This window comes from Equus caballus, chromosome 23 (genome assembly GCF_041296265.1).
Source record: "Equus caballus isolate H_3958 breed thoroughbred chromosome 23, TB-T2T, whole genome shotgun sequence".
Lineage (NCBI taxonomy): Eukaryota > Metazoa > Chordata > Mammalia > Perissodactyla > Equidae > Equus > Equus caballus.
This window is the reverse complement of record NC_091706.1, coordinates 29,111,970-29,123,974: the sequence shown is the minus strand read 5'-3', so window position 1 is coordinate 29,123,974 and position 12,005 is coordinate 29,111,970. Positions and strand designations below refer to the sequence as shown.

Here is a 12,005-nt window from a genome sequence, read left to right as displayed (position 1 = left end):
TAAAAGAAGAAAAAATTATAATCCTGGATCATTTTAGTCACAGATTCCTCTATTTGCGCTTCAAGGTTGGGCATGAAAACAACTCTCTGAAACATGAGATGAAACTGTTTGCCCATATCTGGCTCCCTGACACCTGGACATTTCTAGTAAAATGACTATTATATATCAGCTCCATATTTACCTGCCGTACTTTTCAGTAGATGACTTGCCCCAGTTCAGTATTCTATGGAACAATGTAAAAGGTTCACATATCAGTTTCCAAGAGAAAGCAGAGGAACTGAAGGATCAATTGAATTTTTGTTTTGGCTAAAGGCGAGAAAATAGCTAGGTAATAAGGAGACACTGAATAAAATGATACTAAAGAATTCATTAGTATCTATAGGGCTTTCTCTGTTGATGGAGATAAAACCCTAAACAGGTTCATTCCTGACTCTAAAATCATCATAAAAATGTTTGTGATGTTCTTATAAAAGAAATTTCTTTATTTTCAAGAGCTAAAATGAAATAGGATAATAGAAATGGCTAGAACTACTTGTGACATAAACACAGACTTAAAAATCTTCTAGGATAGAGGTAATTTTATGGTTATGTATATGTTTGCACACAATGTTGTTAAAATGAATAGAGGGATTTGCCACATGATAGGGTTGATAAGACTATATTGATGTGGTCAACTAGATTAGAGATGCTTTAACACAAGTTTAGATAGTAAGGAAGCGTTCGCTCCTTGTTCATTTATTGTAGTGGGTGCTATGATGTGCTGCCCAGAGTCCCCTTTCAGAACTAAGGCTCTCAATTCCCCAGTTGTCCCAGATGAGGGCTTCTTCACAATTTGCCCTGGCTGAGGGAAGCTGCCTTGCCTAAAATTAATTCCCACCCCTCCCTGGGGGCAGCCCACTTACAATGACTGGTCTATGTGAAACTACAATGCTGATCCCCATTGAGTCTCCATCGGGAGCATCTCTGAAGGGCTATTCTAGCTCAACTGCATCTGAGTGACAGTTTAACTCGCCTCTCTGTCCAGTTCTGCTCCCCTCACTCTGTTACACATGTTTTCCCCCAGACCACTCTCTGTAAACTTACTGAGCACAAGTCTCTGCCTCAGAGTCTGCTTCTGAGAGACAATGACTTAAGACATTCATTTAATAATTTTGAGCACCTATCATTTGCCAAGCACTGGGAATACAGAATAAGACAGAAAGGTCCTTCCTCTCATAGGGGTTACATTCTAGGTAGTGATGGGGGGGGGGTGCCTGACAATAAACAAATATTACAAAAGAAAATTTCAGATAGTGATATAGATGCTATCAAGGACATAAAACAAGATTAAGTGTATGAGACTGGCTGGTTTATGTGTGCATATCTGTGTGTGTGCGCACACGTGTACAACTCCAGAGAAAGTCTCCTTGATGAAGTGACATTTCTGCCGACAATAATGGAATAATGAGAAGGAGCTTAGAGAGCCTAAGAAATGGTGTTCAAAGCAGGTGTAGACGGGACTTTGTTGACCCACACTATGGTTCATAATGGGGATGCATGAAGAAAGCATTACAGGATTGGGCTTCTGTCTCTCCAACTTTACCCCCTTTTCTCCAGATCACAACACTCCAGGCCCCTTGGCTCACTTTCCCTTCTTCAGCCAGCTTGTTCTGTCTTCAGGGCATCGTGCTTGAGGTAGCTTTGCCTGGATCCTCTTCTACTATCTCTATCCACGTGGCCATCTCATCCTTCCCATCACTGCTCAAATGAAACCACTTCCAAGAAGCCTTCCCTGACCACCCCATTTATTTACCATCACATCACCCTCCTCACTTGCTTATTTTATCGGCTTTTTTGTTATCCATCTCCTCCACTAGAATGTATGCTCCACTAGGAAAGTAGATAATTTTTGTCATTTTTAAAAAATCTAGAAACCAGATACTGAGTTACAGGTACTGTTCTGGGCACTAGGGATATGACAATGAAAATGTGAGAAAACCCCTGCCCTCCTGGAACTAATGTTCTGGTGGGAGGAGACATGATAAAGGGAGTAATCAGAAAAACAGCCTATGTTAGATGGTGATAAGTTCTGTGCTGAACTAAAGCAGGGAGAGGAGATGGAGGCTCAGTAGGAGGGGGTTGCAATTTTATTTTGTGTAATTATGTTTTTTATTCAACTTACTTAAACTAAAAAAAACAGGAACAATTCACCCATTCCTCCCGCCACCACCCAACCTCTGGCAATCACCAATCTGTTCTCTGTATCAGTGAGCTTGGTTTTGTTTTTATTTTCTTAAATTTTTTTAGATTCTACATATAAGTGAAATCATACAGTATTTGTCTTCCTCTGTCTGACATATTTCACTTAGTATAATGTTCTCGAGGTCCATCTATGTTGTTGCAAATGGCAAAATTTCATTTTTTATGGCTGAGTAATATTCCATTACATATATTATATATATATAAAATATTCCATTATATTACACACACACACACACACATTGATGGGCACTTAGATCGTTTCCCTATCTTCGATGTTGTAAATAATGCTGCAGTGAACATGGGGGTGCATATATCTTTTTAAATTAGCATTTTTGTTTTCTTCAGATAAATACCCAGAAGTGGAATTACCGGGTCATAATTTTTTGAGAAACCTCCATACTGTTTTCCAAGGATGGATGGAATTTTACATAGAGGAATCAGGGGACAGTTTGACTGAGGAGATGGCATTTGAGCAGAGGCCTGAAGCAAGGGAGGAAGCAAGCTGGGCAGTTATCTGGTGAGGAGAGAGCTCTATATGCAAAGTGAACTTGCCATAGACCCTTGGTAATACCCGCTTCAAATTAAGGAAAGCTAATTAATTCTCTTTATCCTTGTTCCTCGTTTTGTGACTGTGGCTTACAAGATCAGTGGATGTTCCAAATGAAAATTCTCTTCCCCATGAGAGTGAACTTGCTTCACTGTTGAGGGTGGAAAATCAGTTCTCCATCCCACACATGTAGCTGTTTACGTTTGCAGCTTGTTGATCCTACGAGGATCCGGGAAAAACTGTTTTCTCCTGTTTGTATCTACTTCTGAAAGACAATTCAAAGGCAGGCCTTCCTGATAGAATTTGTAATGAGGCAATCTCAAAAAACACAACGCTCTTTTTAATATTGTGGAATGCGTTGATGAATATGTAATGTAAAATTCAGTCTTTCTCCTCTTCCCTCTTTTACCACTGAGTATTTCTGAGAGGATCTCATTACTATTTATTAGTTGAATACAAATAGAACAATAAATGATATTCTCAAGCTTTATAGATTTCCCTAATCTTCCTATTTCAACCCTCCTTGTCAGTGGTTTAGAGATATATTTGCCTCTGATTAAAAAGTTTGAGTTTTTCACTGGATATCTTATAGTCAGATTGGCAAAATAGGTATGGAGGGCTCTGCAATCCCTGTCATATGAAAAATTTTGGGAGGTGAGAGAGAGGGCCAACAAGAGGCTCCAAGGACCTCCTTCAAGTATTGAAAAGTCTTTCTTGGGATGATGCTATGGTTTTCTATGTTCCACAGGAATGCAGAGTTAGGACAAAGGGTTGAAATCTGTGCCTAGCCAGATTTTAGCTTAACATGAGGAGAATCCTTCTAAAAGTCATATCGTTCCAGTAGTGGAATTACTTGCCTCTGAAGTAGTGAGTTTCTCATTGGTGAAAGCATTCAAGCTGAGACAGGATTGCTGAAAAGTACTCAAGCATTCAATTCTACTGGCAATGTGAAAGAAGTGTTTCTGATTTGATGTTGAGTTGAGTCCTGAACTGGAGTGTCCTGTTCATGCTAATCTTTTATGATTCTGTAGAATGCGTTAAAAACTGCAACTCAGTTTATTTCCTGAGTTTATTTGTGAACAGAGACTCAAAGGATAGGGCTGATGGTCTTGCCAGTCTCTTTCTTTGTGGAAGGACCTCAAGTTACTGAAAAGTGAAATGGCAGGTTGAATTTAATGGGAGAATGCCCCTTTGACATCTTTCTCAGACAGTGACCACCTGTTAGCCTGTGGTGTCAAGAGAATGGGACTTACCAAGCAGCAGGGGACCCAGGAGGGCAGCAAGCCTTCTGCAAACGCATGCCTCTGGTTACTTCATCTTCTTTACATGACAGCAAAATGACATCAGCGTAAATTTAAAGAGAAAATAGCACACAGAAAAAGAGCAAGAGTCCCACTGTCTCTCTTTTAAAAATTTTGTCTTTCGTTTTCACAAATTTAGCTTTACAGAAAAGCAATCTCATAAACTTTAATTTACTGAAGGATGGAGTGGTGTAGTGGAAAGAACCTTAGAGCTTTGATGTGGGCTCTTCTAATGAGGTGGATTTATTACTGTTAACCCTCTCTGCTTCCCTACAAGGTGGAGGAAATACTTCTCCACGATATTGAGGTTGGACTTGCTTTGGCCAATGGAATATGAGTGGAAGTAGCACACGGCATTTCTGGGCAAAAGTTATAAAAATCCAGTTTAGACTTTACTCTGTTCTTTTTTCCCTCAGCCACAACTCTAGGCAGTGGTTCCAAGGGTGTTGCTTCATCCATCTGGGTCACAGAATGAAGATGATTTAGAGGAGAGCCACAGCTGGCCACCATGACCATGTTGCAAGAATTAGAAAACATCCTTTGTGGTAAGCCACTGAGATTTTAGGAGTTATCTGTTATTGCAGCATAACTGAGAACAACTATACTGATGCATAAATATATTAGCTTTGCAATAGCTAAGAGATAGTGTAAGTCTCTTAATGACCATGATAATTGTAATAATTATACTAACAGTTAACATTAATTGGCTTTATCTATGTGCTGGGCATTGTGATTAGTACTTTCTTTTTCACAGCCATTTGGTGAAATATGTATTATTAACATAATATTATTTTATAGATGCGAAAACTGAGTCAGAGAGTTTAAGTAACTTGCCAAAGTTCACACAGCTGGCGAGTGACAGCTAGAATTTGATCTTGGTCATGACCGAGCCTAGAGTCTGGGTTCTCGTTCTCAGACAGTTTCCTGAACTGTCATTCCTCTTCATTGCTCCTATTCTCAAACTTCTCATCTGTAAAATGAGGCCAGCAATGCCTACTTTCACATCACTTTTCCTCCTCTTGATGATATTTTTGAGGGAAGACCCAGTGGAGAAAAGCCTTCCTGGTTTTTCCTCTGCTTCCAAGGATTTAGAGGCTTTAGAGGCAGAGTCTAAAAACAGATCCCAGAGGGTGCTTGACTGGGATCATTTAAACTAACAGTAAGTTACCCTTGTTGGACGTTTTTTGGCCATATACCAAAGCAAGGATTCAGTAGGATCTGGTCAAACACCGGGCAGGCTGTGATCAACCACAGTGGCTCTAAAATGGCTGCAATAAGATGAAAGGCCAGGATGGAAGCTGCCCTCACAGCTCCATTATGACAAGGCCTTGAGAAAGTGGTCTGGTCTCAGTGTTGTTGGAATGTTTGGGCCTAAAGGGACCAAAGAAACTTGTTTCCCTTATGGTCTGAATGAAAACATGAAGCACATAGGGAAAGCACTCTAGAAAATCCCCAGAGACAGCCTGGTTTGGTTGGTTTGTGAAACAATAAATAGATTGGAGAATGTCGTAACAAACCACAAATAACCACAGAAGTAATTGGGCACACTTTTACCCAGATTGGTTAAATATCAGCTGTTCTTTCTGAAACAATCTGAAAAATATGCCATACTTGGAATTATTAAAGCCCCAGAGAGAGATTTGAGGGGCCAATATTTTTTGCCCCCAGCAACCTTAAGTTCCTTCTATCCTAACAGCATCTTTTCTCACAAAACTGGCCATTTTCTTTGTTTTTTTTTTTTGTTGAATTGCTGTGTATACGAGGAGTTTGATCTGTGTAACTGAATTGGTTCTTTCTAGCAGGAGTTTATAATAATTTTATGATTAATCCCATTTACTTTGGATTTTTGGAGAAGATAGTATTATTAGATTGGGTTCAAAGTGAACAAAATTATCCACCTATCTGAATAATATCAAGGGTGAGAGTGTCCCTGTGCGTGTCTGTGTGTGTGTAGGGAAAGGGAAAGAGAAAATGAGAGAGGGGAGAGAAAATGTAAGTATATAACATTCACTGATCTTTTTATCATGAAAACTTTAACATCAGTATCCTTCCAAATTAATATCCATTCCATTTCTCCGGCAGAAGTACCAGGGTCACAAGCTGATGAAAATAAATAAGGGAAGAGGGGGTTCATGGGGAAGGAAGCAGTAGGGGAAGAATTGTCAGCTTTCTCCAGACAGTGATACAGATACAGATTGTGTTCATTCTTATTGTTGCTGTTCCTCTTCCTCCTCTTCCTCCCCCTCTCGTTCCTCTTGGCCTTCTTCACCTTCTTTTTAGTTCTTTTTTTAATAGTAAAATACACATAAAATTTACCGTCTTAACCATTTTTAAGTGTACAGTTCAGTGACAATAAGTACATTCACATTCTTGTGAATGTGAATCATCATCCATCCCCGGAACTTTTTTCACTTTGCAAAGCTGAAACTCTATACCCGTTCAATGGTAACTCCCCATTTCTCCCTTCCTCTTCCCACTCCCTGCAGCCATCCTTCTAGTCTAGGTACCTCATATGAATGGCATCATCTAGTATTTGTCCTTTTATGACTGGCTTATTTCACTTATCATAATGTGTTCAAGATTCATCCATGTTGTAGCACGTGTCAGAATTTCGTCCCTTTTAAAAAACTGAATAATATTCCATTGTATGTATATACCACATTTTGTTTATCCATTCATCCATGGATGGACACTTGGGTTGCTTCCACCTATTGGCTATTGTGAATGATACTGCTGTGAACACGGCTGTATAAATATCTGTTTAAGTCCCTGCTTTCAATTCTTTGGGTACATACCCATGTGTGGAATTGCTGGATTAGAGGGTAGTTCTGTTTTTAATTTTTTTGGAAACTGCCATACTGTTTTCCATAGAGGCTGATCATTTTACATTCCTACCAGTAGCGCACAAAGGTTCCAATTTCTCCACATCCTTGCCAACAATTGTTATTTTCGGTTTTTTTTTTTTTTTAATAGCCATCCAAATGGGTATGGGTGGTATCTCATTGTGGTTTTGATTTGTATTTCCCTAATTATTAGTGATATTGAGCATGTTTTTATGTACTTATTGGCCATTAGTATATCTAATTTAGAGAAATATCTATTCAAGTCCTTTGTCTATTTTTAAATTGTTTTATTTGTTCTTTTGTTGAATTGTAAGACTTTTAAAAATATATTCTGGATATTAATCTCTATCAGACATATGATTTACAAAATTTAATTCCATTCAGTGGGTTGCCTATTCACATGGTGTCTTTCATGCACGAAAGTTTTTAATTTTGATATAATTATCTATTTTTTCAGTTTATCTGTTTTTTTCTTTTATTGCCTGTACTTTTGGTGTCATAGTCAAGAAATCATTGCCAGATTCAATATCATGAAGCTTTTCCCCTATATTTTCTTCTAAGAGTTTTATGGCTTTAGCTTTTATGTTTTGGCCTTTGATTAATTTTGAATTAATTCCTATTTTGCCTTCTTCTTTTAAAGCAGAAAGAGCACTACATTCTACAGATGTAACTTGCCCTGTTTAAGGCATTGTGCCTGGTGCTGTGTGGACTCAGATAAATGAAACAGGATTCCAACCTTAGGAATGTGAAGGATGAGTACACAGTGACCATGTTATAAAGCAGGAAGTGCCCTTACAGGAGAGGTAGAAATAAGCTGAGTTCTTAGAGGGTTCTTGGAGTTCTTAGAGGAATATGGGAGCTTCAGGGTTTCTAGTGTACTTTGTGGAAATCATAGGTCAAAGACTGTGCAGGAGAGGGTCACAAGATGGAGAGTAAGCTGGGAAAGGTGTGATGGACAACAGAGCCCAAGTCCCTGCTCAGATATCATTGTGTAGAAAGGGCTGCTTATTGGGATTTATCTCCTCCACAATCCATGTCTGCAACCATAACTGTCAGTTAGCCCTGTCCTGTTCTAATACAATCAGATAGTATCTGAAGGGGCTATTTTAATTACAGATTTTATAAAGTCACAAAAAAAGATCTGTTGAGAAAGCTCCCACATACAGTGTTCTAGACAACTTAAACACAGGCATATATACAGATAACTTCAGAGTAGGGCACTTCTTATTAAGAGAAGCTAAGGAAAATGTCTTTCTACTACTATTTCTGTCTAGAGGTCCTGTTTCCTATGGTTTCTTGATTCTGTGCTAATCCACATCGGTCCATGTGATACTAGTCAACACCTTGGCTCAGAACAGTTATATGCATTCACTGTAGAGAATTCTGTTTCTACCTTGACATTTAAGGAATAATACTTTTTTTAAATAAAATTTTTTATATCATATTAACCTTTTTTATTTCATCCATGACTCTATTACTATCTCAAATTGTTCATTGCCCCCCTAAATTTAGGCTTCATGACAGCAAGGGCTGTTTTCCTGCTGTGTCTCCAACATTCTGAACCTTACCTGGTACATAGTAGGCACTCAGTAAATACGTGTTGAATAGATTAATGTATTTGTATGGATTAAGCTATTTTTGTTCTTGTTTGATACTGCACAAATCTGTGCAAATTAGGATTTCTGAGTATACAGCATTATTCCACATACCTTATAAAACTGTGTTGTTCTCTGTGTCCCTCTGTGGGAGGGCTTTTCTATTTCTCTGGTTTTTTGTAGGAGGGAGATAACTTATGAGTTAGATACTCATAAAGAGGCTTCCTACTGTTCAGACGCGTAATGCCTCTCCTGGCACTTTCTGTGCCACACCATTAAATGTCTAGCCTCGACTACACAGTTGGATTCTTTCACTGTCTCTCTGAAGTTATATGGTTTAGTTCCTTAATTCCTTCTGGCAGCACACATTACAGACCAGACTGCCTGCTCTGGCAATAACCAACAGCTAGGTGACCTGGGCAAGTTATGACATTTCTTTGTGCCTTATTTTTCTCATATGTAAAATAGGCATAGTAATACTGCCAATAATTAAAATTGGTTTGCTCAGGCCTTGTTCTAAGTGTTTTACATGCAGTAGACTTTAATGTTTAATAACAATCCTATGAAGTAGGTACTATCATTATCCTCATTTTATAGAAAAGAAAATTGAAGTACAGAAAGGTTAGATGCTTCATCCAGAGTCTTGTAGATAGTAAGTGGTAGAGCTGAAATTCAACCCTCAGAGTTAGACTCCAGAGCTAGCACTTTGGGGCATATTTCCTCATCAAGGGGTTAGGAAGACGATAAAGGATAAAAAATGTAAAGTTCTTAGCATAGTGCCTGGACCAGAGTCAGCACTCTATAGATGTCAGTTGTTCTTTTTGCTAATAACTCATCTTCTTCTGTGACAAAAACAAGGATGCTGTTCTGAAGACCACAAGCACCAGCTGAAGACTGCAAAGGGACAAGGTAAAAGTGGATGAAGAGTGAATAAGGAGATTTTAATTGGGAGCAGTTTTAATGGAAGGGTGAATCCTTAGTAGGGAGTGAGAGATCTAAAAAAACCCAGTTCTTAAATAGTAAAGAAGCAGAGAAGTTTAAGGCCTTTGATTGAGGCTGACTTTGAGAGAAGTCTGTGGAGATAGTGCCAGTTCTGCGTGTAATGTCATAGGAAGAAGCAAGAGGGTACCTGAAATGAGGGAGTGATCCCAACCTCTGTTCTGAACACACCAGCTATGGGAAGAGAAGATTTCCGTGACAGAAGTGCCAGACGAGTGGGAGTAGGGCAGGAAGAAGAGTGGATTCCAATCTCTGAGTAAACAGTCCCCGTGGTTTCTTATTCTCTATGTGTTTATGTATCTTGCAGTTGTGTCAAATCTTTGAAATTTCAGGAGGAAGATGAATGGAGGTGATTTCAGTAGGGGAGAGGCAAACTACTGGCATCAAATAGATAAGATGATAAGATATGGCACCTTGACAGAAAGCAAGGAAATATATTTAAAGAGTTATAGGATCCTTCCCATCTATTAGGAAAAAAATATGTTTAAGTCATACTACAGTACATTACTGAGAAGGTTGAGAGACCTAGGAGATGACACACAAACAAGCATACAAAATAAATTATTCCAAAACTTGATTTAAGAACCTAGGAATGAAGACATCCAGCCTTACAGAAAACACCTTACATAAACGGCCTTACATAAAACAATTGTAAGCAGTTTAAGATAGGAGAAAAACATGGATTCAGCCAAAATATGTAAGAGGAAACCACCAGATAATAATATGAGTAATACCATTTTCTTATGCCCCTGGTATGTGTCAGACATAGTCATAATATATTCAACCTCATCTTGAATCCTCACAAAAATGTTATTAGAGGTAGAAACTGTGGCCTGTAGAAGGTAAGAATTTTCCCACATCACTTGGAAAGGAAGTGGTGAAGGAGATTTAATTTCAGAAGCTGAGTATAGATGCCTTGGACACTTGACGTTGTGATCTGCCATCAATGCAGTACCCAGTGTCCAATGCCTGGCCTTCTTCAACAACCTGTATGCCCCATGAAAGTGGGAGGGTCTGTTCCATTCTTGGCTGTGTCCCCAGCACCCAGCGTATTTTTTCATATAATATGTACTCAAAAATAATTGTTGAAAGAATGGTCAGTCCGATTGGAAATTGCAGGTCCTTTCTATTGACTGCATTGTGTAACCTGTAGAATACTGAAAAGAAACTTTTCCAAAAGACACGTTTCCTTGTCCAACCCTGAGATGTGTTTATGAAAACTTTCGTGTTAGGTTAGAACAATGTTTCTCAACTTTTTTTCAGCATCCTTCCCCCTACTACTACTCAAAGACCTTTTTGAGACGTTTTTCTCCTAAAACCCTCCCCCTTGAAATTTTAATACCACGGTTCTCTTGTATATCTGTTATGTATTGTATGTACTTCTGTGTTTTATACACAATAAGAATTTTTTCCCTGCTGCCCCTCTTCCAAGAATCAGTTTCACCCCCTTGGGAGCCATATTGCCCTGCATTAGAAGGATGCACATCAGAGTAAAACTATGAAGAAGCACTTAAAATATGTCTTATGTTCATTGATAGAGACACAGTGATGCATCAGAGATTGCCAGTTATCTCCCTACATCCATTCTTCCCTTCTTCTTAAGTAACCACTTGCAAATTTTTAGCTAAGGACAGCCATCAGACAGAAGGACTATATATTTCCTAGCCTCTCCTGACACCTTCCCTTCAGCTAACTGAGCACAGTGACACTGGGCTAAAGGACTAGTTTCTTAGCCTTCCTTGTAAACTCCCTTTGGCCACCTGACCAAGTTGTAGTCAATGAGCTATAAGCAGTGGGAGAGAAATAAATATCTACATTCAGCTACTATATTTTGAAGGTCTCTGTTACTCACAGCTAACTGATACAAATCTCACTTTTATTACATCTTAAATTATTAATTATCAGTTCTGTTTAATTGATTGACATTTATCAGGCCTCATTCCTCATAAGTTTTACAGAGTTCTTTCCTATGCCCTTCTTTTATGTCCAACTCCATAATTTTAAGGGCTTGCCTTAAATGTTTGTATAGAGATGCAGACAAGAAAAAGTCATGACACTTTGTAGGTATAATATTTGCTATAAATCATGGTGACTAAAATGAAAATCCACTAATTTTGAACTTATGGCTTGCAGTCTGTGTACAAGTGAGTTTTGAATAAGGAGAGGTCTCAATTAAGGAAGGAGCATTGAATACTCAGAATAATTGAGAAGTAGTGGGAAGAGAGAAAAAAGAGGAAAAAATGATAAGATTAGATAAAGTCAGAAATGACAGGGGCCAGCCCCATGGCCCAGTGGTTAAATTCACACATTCCACTTTGGTGGCCCAGGGTTTTGCCAGTTTGGACCTAGCACCACTCATCAAGCCATGCTGAGAAGGGGTTCCACATAGCACAACTGGAAGCACCTACAGCTAGAATATACAACTATGTACTGGGGGGCTTTGGGGAGAAAGAAAAAAAAGGAAATGACAAAAATCACT

At 38.8% G+C, this 12,005-nt stretch overlaps 1 long non-coding RNA gene across 1 annotated transcript in view; it reads left to right on the top strand.

Annotated features, from left to right (window-relative positions):
* The window catches only part of LOC138920405 (uncharacterized), a 275,283-nt gene that overhangs the window by 119,568 nt on the left and 143,710 nt on the right, over positions 1 to 12,005 (top strand). Inside the window, exon 2 of the long non-coding RNA XR_011431527.1 lies at positions 4,506 to 4,634. This is a non-coding gene — a long non-coding RNA (uncharacterized lncRNA). The remainder of the gene's footprint in view (positions 1 to 4,505; positions 4,635 to 12,005) is intronic.